The sequence below is a fragment of the Sus scrofa genome, chromosome 6 (genome assembly GCF_054392235.1).
Source record: "Sus scrofa isolate SSC_HxYL_T2T_F1_AM1 chromosome 6, Sscrofa_HxYL_maternal_Yorkshire_Landrace_v2.0, whole genome shotgun sequence".
Lineage (NCBI taxonomy): Eukaryota > Metazoa > Chordata > Mammalia > Artiodactyla > Suidae > Sus > Sus scrofa.
The window spans coordinates 11,029,465-11,046,614 of NC_139388.1; the positions used below are offsets into that span (position 1 = coordinate 11,029,465).

The 17,150-nt window shown below is 43.4% G+C and overlaps 1 protein-coding gene across 3 annotated transcripts in view; it reads left to right on the forward strand.

The window, feature by feature from the left end:
* ADAMTS18 (ADAM metallopeptidase with thrombospondin type 1 motif 18) overlaps positions 1 to 17,150 on the forward strand; it is a 476,216-nt gene that overhangs the window by 93,274 nt on the left and 365,792 nt on the right. The window contains exon 4 of one of the 3 annotated variants that reach the window (XM_084959538.1): positions 3,446 to 3,565. The exons of the other annotated variants lie outside the window; for them this stretch is intronic. The gene's annotated coding sequence lies outside the window, so the exon portion shown is untranslated. The remainder of the gene's footprint in view (positions 1 to 3,445; positions 3,566 to 17,150) is intronic. 3 annotated transcript variants of the gene reach the window in all.

Below are 17,150 nucleotides of genomic sequence, written 5' to 3' on the forward strand. Positions count from 1 at the left end.
TGATCGATGAAGAAGAATTTAACTCAGAATTGGAAAAAAAAGTGTTTTATTAATCATAGCCACCCAACAAGAGAACAGACTGCCTTGTGAAGTAATAATAATAAGAGGTTAACATTTATTGAGCATATACTATGTGCCAGGCACCAGGCTGAGTGCTTTATTTTATTTGGTCCACAGCGTAGCTCGTTTTGCAGAGGAAGAGACAAAGCCATGGAAGGATTAAAGTTACATGTCTGAGGTCATAAAATTATTCTACATCATTGTCCCTGGGGTGGGGCTGGGGTTAGTAAACAGAGTCTGCGTGTTTGAAGGAATGAATGAAGGACTGAAATTGATTAAGGTTGAGAAATAGTTTTTGAAAAGCCACTCTGTAGCAGACAGAGTGTTAGGCATTTTTGGGTAAACAAAGACCAATGTGATCTAAATTATGGCTGGAAGGTCTTTCTAGACTAATAGGAACAATTTCGCAGATGCTTTAGGGTTTATAAAATTGAACATTTACACAGCTCCCAAAAATGCGGGGGAAGCATTTGGTTGCATTTTCAGGTGGAGGAGGACTTAGGAAAGACTTCCTGCCTCAAGGGGCATTTCAGCTGAACACAGAAGGCTCATCTGGGAAGGAAGCCAGAGACAGATGGGAGACCCCGAAGTATTCCAAAGTATGGCATTGAAATTTTATTCACCAGGTTGTGAGGAATTCATGAGTGCTTTTTTTTTCCTAGGAGGGGGTGATCTGAAAGTACCAAGAATTACCTGCTAGCTAGGAATAAGGAGACTTGGTTAAGAGAGAGGCCACTTGGATGTCCAGGAGAGTGGAAACAAGAACCGGGGCAGGGGTAACAGGAGGAAGGAGAGGAGCAGGCAGCTGGAAGAAAGCTTGGAGAGGAGGCATCACCTAGCCAGAAGTAGGTGGATTATCGTGGAGGACGGAATCAGAGGTGTGTCTCAGGTTTTGAAGCTGGTTGACTTGCAGGAGCAGGCAGCTGGAAGAAAGCTTGGAGAGGTAGCATCAATGAGTCAGAAGTAGGTAAATTGGCCAAGAGGACAGGACGAGGGGTGTTTCTTAGGTTTTTGAAACTGGTTGACTTGGAGAAGGGTGGTGCCATCACTCAGGGACATGGCAGAAAGAAAAAGGAAGGAAAATTTGATCATGGGTTCACCATCGATATGGGCTCATGAAAAACACTGGTCTCTCCTTCCTGCTTTCCGATCATGGTGGGTGGGAGTGCTGGATTACTAGGTTCTAGTAATCTGTGTAGCCAACGAGCAGGTGTCAGCTATAGCCAGTATTTCCCTGATCCTGGGGCCAGCCGTGAACGAGACAGCTCCAGTCTCTGCTCTCACGGAACTTATTTTTCCATGGAGCATCAGGCATTGTATGTGTGCTTGCCCACGTAATTATTAGTAAAATAACAATCATGGCAAAGGCTTTCGGGGGAGAACATCAGTCTGAAGACAAGCCTTCGGCCAGGCTTCCTTAAGAAATTAAATTCCTGTTGACACCTGAAAGATAAGTAGGTTAGTTCTAGTACACATATTTTAATTCAAATGCTCTGTTTTCTTGTGATTGTAATAAAAACCCTAAGATGTGGGCCCATGAGGCTGTTTGGACCTGTAAACTCTAACTTTTGATGCACTTATTTTTTTTAAAAATTTGTAGGTATAGTTGATTTATACTGTTCTGTCCATTTCTGCTGTACAGCAGAGTGACCCATGTATATATATATTCTTTTTCTCATACTATCTTCCATTATGTTCCATCACAAGTGATTGTATATAGCTCCTTGTGCTGTACAGCAGGACCTCATTGCTTAAAATTTTTTTTATTATAGTTAATGTACAATGTTCTGTTGATGAAATTCCTGATGCAAAGTTCTTGCTGGTGGGAGATGTTGACCACATATATTTTGCCAATATCTACTGTTCCTTCGGCTGACTTCACCCGCTGCCTTGTCAGCTGGCCTGAGGTTGCCTGGGTTATTCTTAAATTAAATTCTGAAAATGTGCTTCATTTTCTCCGAAGCCATGACTTGGGGGAGGCCAGGAATGATGCTGTGGTAAGAGACTGACATAGGAATGTCGGGCTGAGGGCTGAGACTCTGGCTGGAGATCACTCAGCCTGCCCACAAATCTAAAAATGCACAGTTTGACTGTAATGCTGGAAAATATCTCCTAATGTGTTGGCTTCTGCCAACAGAAAAGAGAAAGCTCAAATCACGGATGGCAGCAATATTATGAATTCAGGAATCTTAGCGCTCCAGTGCTGCTCATTTTGCCCCAATGATGAAAAAAAAAATCATTTCACAATGAATTTGTCCTGGATGGTGTGCAGGTTAGTGAGAAAAATGGAGGGAAAAGGGAAGGCAGGAGGCAGAAAGATAGGCTGAGGGTACACGGGGGTGGGGAGTGGGGGTCTTCAGAAACACCAGGGCTCCCCTGGAAGACAAGTGAACTTGAAGGCTTATTTGTCGCTGCTACTTCTGTCTTCTTTCATTGCATGTTGACTTGTTGATTTGATTGTTGGATTCCTTTTCCTGCTGTGCTGGAAGCCAAGGTTGGTCCAAGGGACTTGGAATTGGGTAGAGTTCTTCATGACCATGCTCCAAGCATCTCAGCTGCCTTCAGTTTTCTTCTTGTTAAAAAAAAAAAAACCCACATTTTTGCCTGTATAGCTCATTGGACCCCTAAGGGGCGGGTATTCATTCTGGTATCATTTCAATGAAATAATCAGCCACCAGGAAGAAAGGGCAATATTCCTCTTGAATTCTTCTTGATTTCCCTTTGTACATGTAGGATATAGAGCTGCTGAGATCTTCGGGGCATCTCTTCCACTCCAAGTTCTTTTTCCGGGGGACCTATGTCTTCATTCAAAACCATTAGCTGAGCACCTGCGGAAAGGCTGGTAATGGGTTGGTGTGGTGGGCGATGCGATGGGTAGACAGAGATTCTCCCAAGACTAGGAGCTTCTTCAGGGCAAGGAGGAAGGTCAACGTAAGTCTTGCACTAAGAGGTTAAGAGGTAGAGATTATTAGAACAATAGAAAACCTGCACTGACAACCTGTCATCTGGCAAGCAGTGTGCTATGCTAGGCTCCGGGGACCTCCACGTTGTGATCTGAGAAATTGCTGTGAAAGCTCCCTGGGGCTTGGGGAGCCTGAATTCACATCTGGTTCGAGAAGCAGAGGCGGTTCCTCGGAGGTGGTGCTGTGGAGCTGGGTCTGGAAGAAGGAAGATGGTTTTTATAGGCAGAGATGGTGGGGTGGGCGATTGGAAGTTGGGGAGATGGCCTGAGTGAAAATGGGGAGGGAAAAACATCAGTGTCTGTCTTGGTTGGGATAAACCTTCATACAGAGTAGTGGTCATTCATGGTATAGATACGACCCTCTCTTTTAAAAATCTTCTATTAAAATATAAATATAAAAACATATGCAAATCACACCCACAGCTCGAGGAGCGTTCATTTGCTGGATGCACTCATGTAACCAACTTCCGGATAATCAAGGAGCTGAGCATTACACACCCCTCTTCACTCAACCTCCACCTGCTGCCCCGTACACACCTCGAGGTAACCTTTCTCCTGACTTCTAACCGCATAGATTCATTTTGCTCGTTTTTGAATATTTTACAAGTGGAATTCCACAGAGGGTGCCTTTTATGTTTCTGGTCCCCTAGCTCTGTATCCCGGTGTGAGATTCATCTTGTTGAGTTCAGTTGTGGTCTGTTCACGTTTGCTGCTGTGTCGTATGCCACGGTGTGACTGAACGACGAGGTATTTATCCCTTGCGGTCTTGTTGGCGTTTGGGTTGTTTCCATTTTGAGGAAATTAGGAATATGCTGCTTTGACCATTCCTGTATAATGTCTATGGGTGAACACATGAGTTGATATCTAAGAGTGGAATTTCTGGATCGTAGGGTTGAAAATCCCTTTTTAATAACCAAAACGTCCATCTCATATGATTCTAATTAGGCTTTTAATATTCCTAGGTTGGGAAATATACAATGATAAATAGCGTCTGTGAATTCAGTAACACTTTTGAATCCACTGGCATATTATCAATCACAGGAATAGATGTTTGTGATGTATTTTGTCTGCAGACAAAGTTCAGTGTGCAAATGGATACACAGATCCCTTGCAGTGCCTCTGAGTCCCCAGTTGGGAGCCGTGGACTTAGGTGAATGGTGGGACGTGAGGCAAAGGAACAACGGTCGATTTAGCTTACTGACATTTTTGCTGCTCCGGGCCAAGCCTCTAGTCTGAAACCTAGTGGAATTTTTTCCTCTCTGTCTTTCTTCTTCCCTGAGAAAGTACATATGTGCTAACTATACTGCAGCTAATGCATGATTAGGAAGATGCTGCGACCGAGTGGAATGGGAATGACCTTTGGAGGGGAAATCTGGGCTTGAACCTACAAGCTTCCGCTTCAGAGTAGTGTGAATAAGGTCGGGGTGAGTTTTCTGTGAGCCTCAACATACTCATCTGTAAAATGGAAACGAAAATACCTACCTAGAGTAAGGCTCATGATAATCAAGCCAGAGACTGTATTGCTAAGTACCTAATACTGTGTCTCCTCCCTGAGGGATGACTACAACATTGTTTTCTTTGTTTATGATTTTTATTTTTTCCATTACAGTTGATTTACAGTGTTCTGTCAATTTCTACTGTATAGCAAAGTGACCCAGCCATATATATGTACAAAATATATATATTCTTTTTCTCACAATATCCTCCATCATGTTTCATCATGTAGTTCCTTGTGCTTATCCACTCCAAATTGCTTATCCACTCCAAATGCAATGCTTTGCCTCTATTAACCCCAGATTCCCAGTCCATCCCACTCCCTCCCCTCTCCCTCCCCCTCGGCAACCACAAGTCTGTTCTCCAAGGCCACGAGTTTCTTTTCTGTGAATAGGTTCATTTGTGCTGTATATTAGATTCCAGATATAAGTGATATCATATGATATGTCTTTCTCTTTCTGACTTACTTCACTTAGTAGGAGAGTCTCTAGTTCCATCCCTGTTGCTGCAAATGGCATTATTTTGTCCTTGTTTATAGCTTAGTAGTATTCCATTGTGTATATGTACCACATCTTCTTAATGCATTCATGTGTTGATGGACATTTAGGTTGTTTCCAGGTCTTGGCTATTGTGAATAGTGCTGCAGTGAACATATGGGTGCATGTATCTTTTTTTTAAAATTTGTCTTTTTGTCTTTTCTAGGGCTGCTTCCCGCGGCATTTGGAGGTTCCCAGGCTAGGGGTCTAACCGGAGCTGTAGCCACTGGCCTACACCAGAGCCACAGCAACTCGGGATCCAAGCTGCGTCTGCGACCTATACCACAGCTCACGGCAACTATGGATCCGTAATCCACTGAGAAGGCCAGGGATCGAACCTGCAACCTCATGTTTCCTAGTCGGATTTATTAACCACTGCGTCACGACGGGAACTCTGGGTACACATATCTTTTGCAAGGAAAGTTTTGTCCTGATAAGTGCCCCAGAGTGGGATTGCTGGGTCATACGGTGGAATTTTTTTGTGTGTTTTCATAGGAATTTCATCATCTTTTCCTACCTGTGTATATTCTCCTTGGGGCTATGTTCTTTTTCGGGCATATTTTGTCTGCTTATTTTGTTGGGCCCTTATTTTGTCTCCTTAATGCCTGCCCCCCTTCTTATTCCCATAACTAAGGAGTAACTTTTTTATCAAAGTATCATTGATGGACAATGTTGTATTAATATTAGGTGTACAGCTAAGTGATTCAGTTATATATATAATATATGTAAATATGTACTATATTATTTTTCAGGTTTTCCCACTGCAGGTTATTATAAGATATGAATACAGGTCCCTATGCTATACAGTAGGTCCTTGCTATTTATCTATTTCATATACAGCAGTATGTATCTGTTAATCTTAAACTCCTAATTTATCCCTCCTCCTCGTTCCCCTTTGGTAATCATAAGTTTGTTTTTTATGTCTGTGAGTCTGTTGCAGTTTTGTAAATAAGTTCATTTTATCTTTTTTGTAGATTGCACATACAACTGATAGCATATGATATTTGTCTTTGTCTGATTTACTTCACTTAGTATGATAATCTCTAGGTCCATCCATGTTGCTGTGAATGGCATTATTTCATGCTTTTATAGCTGATATATATATATATATACACATGTGATATATATATATCTCACATCTTCTTTATCCATTCATTTGTTGGTGGACACGTAGGATGCTTCCATGTTTTGGCTATTGTAAATAGTGATGCTTTGAATCTTGGGCTGTTTGTATCTTTTCAAATTAGAGTTTTCTTCATTTGTGGGTATATGCCCAGGAGTAGGCTTGCTGGATCACTTGGTAACTCTATTTTTCGGTTTTTTTGGAACCTTCATACTGTTCTTCGTAGTGGATGCACCAACTGACATTCCCACCAGTGGTATAGGAGAGTTCCCTTTTCTAAGGAGAACCGTTTTGATTGCTCAACCCCATAGGCCCTTAGCATCCTTCCTTGTCAGATCTTAGCAGATACTTCGTGTCCATGATCCAGTTTCATTATCCCTGCTGGTGGCCAGAACAAATGTGATAAACTCACTTTAGCGAGCATGCCTATGGTTGATAAGGACATCGCATGTTTGCCACTTCCCTAGACACCTGCCTTCCATGTTTTACTCCAGAGAAAGGAGCTGAATGATGGACATTTTGGTCCTGTGTTGGGCTTCTGAGGGAGTCCTTTGTGGTCAAAGGGGACCTTTCCCATCACCCTGTCAAAACATTCCTTGTAGGAGACCCCTTATGTCATCTGCAGAGGGTGATTTGCCCTGGATGGAGAAGGTGGCATATCCATGGAGAGGCTTGGTGGGAGGTGTACAGGTGGAAGTGGGGAGATGAGGTGGTCTTCCACTAGCAGGAGCTGCACGGCGTGGGGTCAAGGAGATGGAGAACAACCTTCAGACGGACTCTCTGCCCTTTAAAGTGATATCTGCTCTCAGAGCTAAGCAAGTGGAAGGTCAGATGGTCTGCTCATTTGTCCGGGGTAGAGGTCTGACGCCAGGTCAGCGGAAAGTTCCTGGCAATGGACGTGGCAAGAGCTGAGGATGGAGAAGGCAGTGAGGAAGGAGCAACAGGTCACATCCTCATGGGGCACAAGGACTTCCGGGGATAGATTTCTAGGCAAACGTGGCTTTTGATGAAGGTAGGTCAGAAATGTAGCTGTGTTCTGAAGCACACGACCCTGAATCCTCCAGTTCTTCAGATACTCAGAGCTGAGCAGATGGATTCTAACAACAAGAGTCTGTCCTGACTCTTGTCCAACTGGCCTTAGACATTATCAGTCTCCTCCAGGGTGAAAGGCAAGGGCTGCATTTTCTCTGCCTTAATAGATATTTCTCTCCTCCCAGCTCTCAGGGCAGGTTGCTTGAAGCCCCTATAGATTCTTTCTGTGTGTGTGTGTGTGTGTGTGTGTGTGTGTGTGTGTGTGTGTGTGTGTCTTCTTCTCCCTCCCTGTGAAAAATGTAAGCTCCTCTCATGAGATTTCAACCTTAAATATACCCTCCTCAGCATATAGAGTGTGCAAAATTTAAATATGGAGGAAAATCACATTCACCAAAATCAAGTGTTAGTTTCTTGAAAATCCTTCCATTAAAGCAATCATCAGGAGATGATTAATATCAACTCAGGTTTCCTTGGTTAATATCAACTCAGGTTTAAGAAGCCCATATCAAAGTTCCCTTACAATTTTAGGATTTAGAAAATTAAAGTGGAAAAAAAATTCCCGGGGAAAATGTGTTAGATTTTACTGAGCCCCAAATATCTGGAAAACAGTTTGAGATCCTTGGCCAAACTTAGAGCTCTGGCTAGATTTTCATACCCCTGCTATTGACAGCTAATTTCTTGAGCAAATTTATTCGCTGTTTGTGAAAAAAATATTGGCAGCCTGGAGCCATCTCAGATGTGCAGCCTGTTCAGAAATTCCTGAGTTCAACTTTCTGAAGCATGTCTGTTTCCTTCTTAGCTCTTAAAGAACATTCTCGCAACATGACTGATTATTTGTCTGTGACCTTTCACTGGAGGGCACAGAGATGGATCAACCCTGCCTTTTTTCTGAAGATAAGGCAAAAGGCTTTATCTCTGACACAACCTTATTTCTCAATTTTTTTTTTGTGTGTGTGTGTGTCAGAGGGAAGAAAAAGCTTCTACTCTTCTGATTTTTGTGGTAAGTTTTAGCTGCTTGTCTCAGGAGAGAATGTCTATGTCTACCTAAAACTTGGAACCTTAAACTTGAATCTGATTTCATGGTAAAAACCAAATCATTACCACAGAGGATTTTTAAAGCTGTGAAACTTCTCTGTATGATGCTCTAATGATGGGTACATGTCATTATACATTTGTCCAAACCCATAGGACATACAGCACTAAGAGCAAACCCTCATGTAGACAATGGGCTTTGAATGATAGTGATGTGTCAGTGTAGCTTCATTTATTGTAACTTGTGTCCTACTATGGTGGCAGGGGGGAGGCTATGTATGTTTGAGGGTGGGGGTATATGTGAAATCTCTGCACCTTCCCCATATTTTTGCCGTAAACCTAAAACTGCTCTTTAAAAAAATCATCTGCTGGAGTTCCCTGGTGGCCTTGTGGTTAAGGACCCATTGTTTTCCCTGCTATGTCTTGGGTTCTCTCCCTGGCCCAGGAACTTCGGCATGCCTGTGGGCATGGCCAAAAAATCATCTACTAGTGTCTGAACTAGACTTTAAATTTAGATCATTTTGTGTACCTAGCTCTCTGAGTAACTCTTTGCTTGGGTTCTCCAAAAGCAGACTTCAAGTTGAACTCATTAGGAGGTTGATTCTGGGAAGCACAGGTAAGGAAACAGGGTTAGGGGCAGGAAAAGGAGGTTAGCCAATGAGAGGGCCACTCCTGAGCAGACCTTCGAGGTAGGTACTTGGGGCTCAACTCCCTGGAGGCTCTCAGAAAATCCACATGGAGCACATCCCATCCAGGAAGATGGGAAAGCGAAGCATTTATGCACCAGCCCTCATCATTCCTGCCCCCGAGTGAACTTCCGTGGGACCAGAGGAAGTTCTGAGACAGGGATGGCCAACACAGGTGCCCTAGGGTGGGAAGCTGTCAGCGTGCTGGACACAGCCCAGGTCATGGAAGCCCGGGGGGTTCAGGGTCAGACAGGGAGGCATTGGCAGACTGTGCTTCCTAACCTTACATCAGCTCCTGAGCCCCCGTTTTCTCATCTTTCACAAGAAGGAATTGAATTTCTGCACTGAGTCCTGTGAATGACAATATGCCTTACAAAACTGTTCCTTGGTCAAGTAAGCTGAGGAAGTATTAGGTTAAACTATGTATGTATACACACACACACATCTTATTATATATGCTATAAGTATATATTTTACTACATATACTATAAATATATATATCATTTACTAAATATATACATTTTAAATTTGCATATGTATTTGAATTTTTAAAACCTTTTATATTAAACATTTTTTAACTACAGGGCCTCTCATAGCCTTTACTATTCAAGAGTGGGAGATCGTGGGTGGTGTTTTTCTAAGATATTTTGACCATAGCCGCCCTCCCGTTGTTATCATTATTTTCCCCCATAGCATCTGTTAGTGTCTTGAGGATCTAATGGTCTGTGGTACACAGTGGGGGTGCTGTGCCACACTAGATGGGGTTTTCAGCCCACATCTGTGGCTGACTGAGTACACAGCACTTCCACCTCTGGCACTTTGGCTTTGGAGGACATGTGGAAGGCCGGAACCTGAAGGACTCTAGGCACCATACATTCTCCCCCCAACCTTTTTTTTTTTTTTTTTTTTTGCTTTTTAGGGCTGCACCTGCATCACACGGAAGTTCCCAGGCTAGGAGTCTAATTGGAGCTACAGCTGCTGGCCTACACCACAGCTCCAGCAATGCCAGCTCCTTAACCCACGGAGCAGGGCCAGGGATTGAACGGGCATCCTCATGGATACCAGTCGGATTCATTACTGCTGAGCCACAGCGGGAACTCCACCACCTCCCGTTTTCACCTTTTTCATCAGTTGGACTTCGGAGTCTGTTTTCTTTTGGCAAGAGTTTTTTGAAACTAAAAATAAAACAGGAAAGCTAGTGTTTTTAGGAGAAGGTGCTGGAAAGTTATATGATGGGCATGGTGGGGACACAGGGGCCCAGAATCAAGAAGGCCTTGCTCTTGCTTCTGCTGTAAAAGGCTCCTCTGTGGCTTTGGGTGGGTGCTTTTAACCCTCATCACACCTTAGAATTACCTGGGGAGCATTTAAAAGACCCGTGCTTGAGATTCCTTCCTGCACAGACTGTCTGATTGGTCCGAGAAAGAGCCTGGGTGTCTGTATTTTTTTAAAGTTCCTCGGGTGATTCTCACGTATAGGTAGGATGGAGACCTATGTTCTTTGAAGAAGAGTTTCGTTGATTTTTTATTTTTATTTTTTGCTTTTTAGGGCCACACCTGTGGCCTGTGGAAGTTCCCAGGCTAGGGGTTGAATAGGAGCTGCAACTGCCAGCCTACACCACAGCCACAGCAACACCAGATCTGAGCCGCATCTGTGACCTACACCACAGCTCACGGCGATGCCAGATCCTGAACCCACTGAGCGAGGTCAGGGATTGAACCCTCATTCTCATAGAGACAATGTCAGGTCCTTAACCTGCTGAGCCATGATGGGAACTCCCGGTTTATTTCTTTTTCTTCGGTGTTTCTGAATGTTGTTAGAGAATAGTATAGGCCAGAAATTGCTTAAATTGTGATTTTTAAAAAAAGACTCCCAGGACATGGCTATTTCCAAGGGACAACAGAAAGGAGCTAACATTTGTGGCTGTTCTGCTGCACGGAGGACCCTGTGTATATATATTCTCTTATGTAAGACACACACACACACACCTTTTGAAATTGATTTGCTCCCAAGTACTCTGAATTTGATTCCTATTACTGCTGTGTCAAATTACCACAAACACAATGGTTTAAAACAACACACATTTATTACTTTGCAATTCTGGAAGTCAGTGATCCAGAATGAGCTTTATGGGGCTGAAGTCCAAGTGTTGGCAGGGCTGCTCCTTCTGGAAGCTCTAGGAGAGTCTAGGGGCTTTTCCAGCCCTTGAAGGAGCTGCCTGCATTCCTTGGCTGTGGTTACTTCCTCCATCTTCAAAGCTAGCAATGTCCAGCTGAGTCCTCCCTGGGCTGGCATCTCTCTGGTTCTCTTCTGTCTCCCTTTTCCCCATTTAAGAACCTTCTGATTACATTGGACCCACCTGGAAAAATTCAAGATAATCTCCGTGTGTAAGTGTCAGCTGATTAGCAACCTTAATTCCATCTGAAACCTCACTTTCATTTTGGCCGTGAAACTTTGCATATTCTCAGCTTCCTAGGGTTAGGATATGGACGTTTTCATAGGGGTTGTTATTCAGCCAACCCAGACACTGAGGCTGCTGCTCTGTGTTTAGAGCTGGGGTAATTGTCAGAGCTCAGCTTTCAGGTCACAGCGCTACAGAAGAGAGTTTTTCTCTTTTTGCTTCATGGTTACTTTCAAAAGCATTTCTTGACTGATCTGTCAAAACACATTGTGGTGAAACTGGGGGTGAGTTTCTTAACCTCTCTGATACAACCTTAGTTCACTGCCCCATCCATCTCACTGGAATAACATGAGTACAATGTATATGGAAACCTAGTTCATAAGTCATGACACACCAGCCCCTCTAAGACAGTCAGTAGCATGGATCCCACCAATAGGAGAATCAGAATAGAATTTTTGCTGCATTCATTGGATAGTCTACTAGGCCATGAGCTTATTGAAGGTATGGAGTGGATCTTATTTGTGCTTCTGTTCCTGAGCCTAACCAGTTCCAACACAGAGCAGAAACTCAGTGCTGCTGAATTCAGTTGCTGAATTAAGGGATAGGAGAAAGAATGAATGGGAGATTGTTAGGAATCTCATAATCTAGATTAAGAGGGATGCAAGAGTAAATAAGATGAAGTTTCTTGCCTTGGGGAATTAAAGAGCTAGAAGAGGTAAACAGAAGCATGCAAATAAGAGAGGAATATAAGAAGTATTAGAAGAGAAGCAGAAGGAAACATTTTTGCAGTTTCCAAGGATGGGGAACTCAGTGTGGAATTGAGGAAATCAGGCAATGCTTAACTGACACCGTTACATCAGATGACAGGGTTTTTAAAATTCAGGGTACTCATGTTGCTACTCCCCACCTCCAATTCCAGGGCAGCCATAACTAATCGATCGTATACTCTTTCCCACTAAGCCAATGATTAGCACCCAGTTACCTATTATTTCAAATTGACAAGCGGGTTGAATCTGATTTATTCTGTTGGGTTCTAGGTAGGATTTCTCTACCAGCAGTTTAGTATGTAAATTTTGCCAGACACTCACTTGTAGCAAAGTGTTATCTCTATATCCCCTTGCGTATCTGTAGTCAAGCAACTCAATATTTTTAGATTTCTCTGGATGAACATTCCCAGCAGCACAAAATTTTCTTTATGTCTCAGCACAAATTTTGTTCTGATTGAGAGCCAAGTTTGGAAGGCTCTGTCTACACCCACAACTATGTAATTTAAGGGTCTGTTGCTGACCTTGTTCGTAAGAAGCATGCACTCTGAGAGCACAGTGACACAGGAGAAACCACAGCCTGAAACAATGGCTCACTTGTGACTCTGACTGCACAGCATCGCTCCCTGGTGTGTCCTAAAATCTGGGTGACAGTGTGGTGGGGGTACATTCCCAAGTTTGCTCAGAGGGCACCCTGTGTGTCGCCATCCTCATGGCAAGGGAGGATTCCCCAGACAGAAGCTTTTGGGCTGAGTATAGAGGGCATGAGGGGAGAACAACCCTGGGGGTGACAGGGTCTTATTTCCTGCTCTGGAAAGGTCTTATTCCTCAGTGCTAGAGAGGGGACTTCTGCCATGAGATGCAGTTCACTTGACCCTGAGTCTAAGGCAGAATGAAGGATGGGATTATGCAGATTCAGTTGGCGAATGTCTCCTTCTGCTCTGAAAACATGACATGTCATGTACTTTTCAGTAAAAGCATGCAGAAACCTGTGATCCAAAAGAGTCACCTGAAAAAAAAAATTTCTCATCATCCAAGGATTTCCATCTTCTGAAAGTAGAAAGACCTTTTAAAAAACATTTTTACCTTCATCGTAACTGAAAAGATTTGTGTGTGTCACTAGAGGTATACAAGTATGGCTGTCAGACTGATGGGTAGTTATTTGGGACAATAACCTTTGTTCCCACAGAAAGGAGATCAGCAATCTCACCTGGGTTCCGAGGCTCCAAAATAGGAGATTGGTCTGGTTTTTTTTTTTTTTTTTTTAAATCCTATTTATCTGCAGGAATTAGATCAATAATAGTCAGTCAAATTGCCTCCTATTTTCCCTTAGCAGCCACTCAGTGGGAGCTTCAAGCTGTTCACCAGGTAATAAAGGTGTAGTAAGGATGCTTGACTGGGCATTCCAGTCACTGATTCTGGCTGATTTGAACAGGAAAGGAGTTTGATTTAAAGGGTGTTGTTAGGGGAGCTAAAAACCAGGCTCAGATTTACACAGCCAGCAACAGAGATCAAAGTCATACCCTAGAACCGGACTGGCAAAAAAGCTCAAGCCCTGAATACTTGGACTTGCAGCCCGGTAGTCGTACCCTGCGAGCTCAAGTTTGCGGCAACCTTAATTGCTGCCGGAGACAGTCTCACTTCTTGGTAGTTCTGGCTCCTGTTTCAAAGTTCATCGTGGGTCCATTGTGAGAGGTGCAGAGCCTGGGTCGTGTGTTTATGCCTTAGTTGAAAGGGAGTCTGGGAACACAAGTACCTGACATTTTCAGCTTTGGTAGTGGTACATGGGTGGCATTCTCCAAAAAATGAAAAAGCTGAGATGCTGAGAAGCCAATAAAGTTGAAAACTGTGTACCACAAATAATTCAAGGCAAAGTAATCAGTATATGCAAAATCATAGTTGCAAAAAAGACGACTCAGCACATTCTGCTCTGCCTTATCTTAGGTTATTTTTGTACAATTCAGTATATAAAGGTATTTGGAGGCTAAGAAGAGAGGTTTTAACAGATTGAAAATCATTACAAAATTATGAAATAGGATGTAGAAATTGTTGTATGAAAACAGCATCTGCATTTAAAAAGGATGGAGCACAGGAGACTAGTTAGTGGGTGTTAGACTTGTTATTTTCTGTGGCACAATTTTTTTTCCATTTTTTTTTTAGAAAACTTTACTTTGGCGAATGGGTTACATGTAAGGAAATGCCCCTCTGCTCTTGTGTGTGTGAACCTTGCATTTCTAGTTTTGTTTTGAGAGATGCCCATTAAAGCCTCAGCCTAAGGAGGAATAGGAGGTGAGATTTCATGTTAAGTTTACTCCTGCTGTTAGGCAACCAAAGAAGAGATGAGTCTAGATAACCCACAAAGGAGACGTGGGTCTCTCTCTGTTGGGCTCAGTGTTTAGAGAAGGCAGATAAGAGCTAAGATGGGTAGGAATGAATTCTTAGGTGCTGAGTTAAAGGGAGATGAGAAGTTGGAAATTACCTCCAGCTGCGTCGAGTGAGTAGGTCATTCTTGGTCAATAGATTATCTGTATTCTTGGTAATCTTGGTTTCTGTGTTGATTTCCCACTTAGGACAGTTGGATGTGACCATTCTAAGATTGTCTCAGGTAAGTGATGGGGTATAAAGAAAAAAGTCTTTGTCCATCTTTAGGCTAAAGTGTGAGTAATGTCTACTGCTCCAACATGACCCAAGGCCAGTGTAGAGGTAGCACCAGGAATCCTAGTGCATGTCCTAATTTCCCTTCTCAACCAACGTTTCCTTGTAGTGTGAACGTGATGTTTCCAACTGTTGTACTTGTAAAGATGAGGAAGAGGGAACTCTTTACATTTGAGAAATGGGAATATACAGCCCAAAAGGAGGTCAGAAAGCACCCGATAAAATGTAGCACTCACTCAACACACAATTGTCCTGAAACCTAGGGAAGAATATTCTCTTTTTTTTTTGCTTTTTAAGGCTGCAGATGTGGCATATGGAAGTTCCCAGGCTAGGCGTTGAATTGAAGCTAGAGCTGCCAGCCTACACCACAGCCACAGCAACACAGGACCTGAGGCACGTCTGCGACCTACACCACAGCTCACGGCAACACCAGATCCTTAATCCACTGAGTGAGGCCAGGGATTGAACTTCTGTCTTCATGGATACTAGGTGGGTTCATTTCCACTGAGCAACAGTGGGTACTCCAGGAAGAATATTAAACACTGTTACCCTCTGTTCTCTCTATAAAAGAAAATTTTTCGCGGTAATCGTTGGAAGAAAGCCTTCTTATTCTTTTTTAAGTATGTTGTTGCAAATCACCATGGCCTCTAATTGGTAGTGGTGGCATTTGGCAAATCCTCTGGTTGGGCCACTTTTGCAGAGTTTACTTGATTTCACAGTTGTGGTTTTGGGGGCAGGACGACGTTTATTTCATCTGGTCATTTTCATGCAAATTAAAGGTTGAAAGAACATGGCTCAGAGTGAGATACCAATGTCCTCCATTTGTGTGAGAATCCGTTTAAAGGAGGCCTAAAACCTCAGCGGACAAGACTGTTGATTAGACATTCCTTAAAAGAAATACAGTTGAGAAAACTGAAGGAAAGTCTGATGGTTGGGTGCTGACCACAACCCAGACATTTGTTGAAGGTTTTTTTTTTCCCCCCCAGAAAATCCTTACTACAGTTCTGCAAAGAAGGAATTATTATCAACAGTTTATGGATGGGTCAAACCTGGTAAAACCCTTAGTTTTTTCTTCTTTTTGGGTTTTTGTTTGTTTGTTTGTTTGTTTGCCATTTCTTGGGCCGCTCCCATGGCATATGGTGGTTCCCAGGCTAGGGGTCCAGTTAGAGCTGTAGTCACCAGTCTATGCCAGAGCCACAGCAACTTGGGGTCTGAGCCGCCTCTGCAACCTACACCACAGCTCACAGCAACGCTGGATCCTTAACCCACTGAGCAAGGCCAGGGATCAAACCCGCAACCTCGTGGTTCCTAGTCGGATTCATTGACCACTGAGCCACGATGGGAACTCCCTGGTAAAACCCTTCTGATAGAAATCCTTAGAGAGGTTTAGCTATTTCTCTGTCAACCTGTCCAGAACCATCTCCCTCCACCTTCTTTCTCACTCTGTGTTCTAGCCTCATGGATGTTCATACAATTCATTGACTTTGCTCACCTGCTTCCTCCACGTGACCTTAGGACGTGCTCTTTTGGTTTAGAATATTCTCTCTGTATTCTTGACCCTCATTTAGTTAACACCAGCTCCCCCTCCTCGTATCCGTGTGTTCAGGCAGGTTCCTGCCATCCTAATTCTATGGCAGCTTTCTCTGTTACAATCATACTCCTCCCCTGAAGGCACTCTTTCTTAGTTTATAATTTGACGTCATCGAAATCATCACCCCATGCTCTCCACCAGGTACAGCTCCACCGTTGGGTGTTAAGCTCCAGGAGAACAAAGTCCGTGCTGGGTTTTGCTCACTGGGCATCCTCAGGCCCTGTCACACTGAGTGACGTGACATCAGATCTTAGTATTTGTGGAAGGAGCCATCAAGGTACCAAGTCTCTTTGATTCCAAAGTCAGTAAGCAGTGGTATAAGGATGTGGGCTCTGTGGACTCCTGAGGACTCCTGTGTTCGAATCCTGGCTTTGTGATCTTGGGTGGACTGATTTAACCTTCTGTGACATAGCTTCTTTATTTTAAAAATGCAGTTAATAACAGTGACCACCTCAAAGGGTTTTTGTGCCAGGTGCTGCATCATCACCAGCGTGGCGGCGTAGTTCTCCTCTGCCGGGATGTATGTGCTCAATGATTATGTGTGACGATAAGGGAAATATGTGCACAGTGCTTTGTGATGAGGAAGCACTGAATTCTGTCTGGGGACAGCAGACTGGATTAACTCCCTAGAAAGGTTAGCCTTGGAGCTTGGTCTTAAACTAGACTCAGAGAGGGGCGTAAAGAATGTCCAGAGCCTCTACGTCGAGCAACCTGGCAGATTGAATTTGGAGGTTGTCTATTATGGGTTGAATTATGTCCTTTCCTCTAAAATCCATATATGGAAGTCCTAATCCCCAGTCCTATATTTGATGAAAGT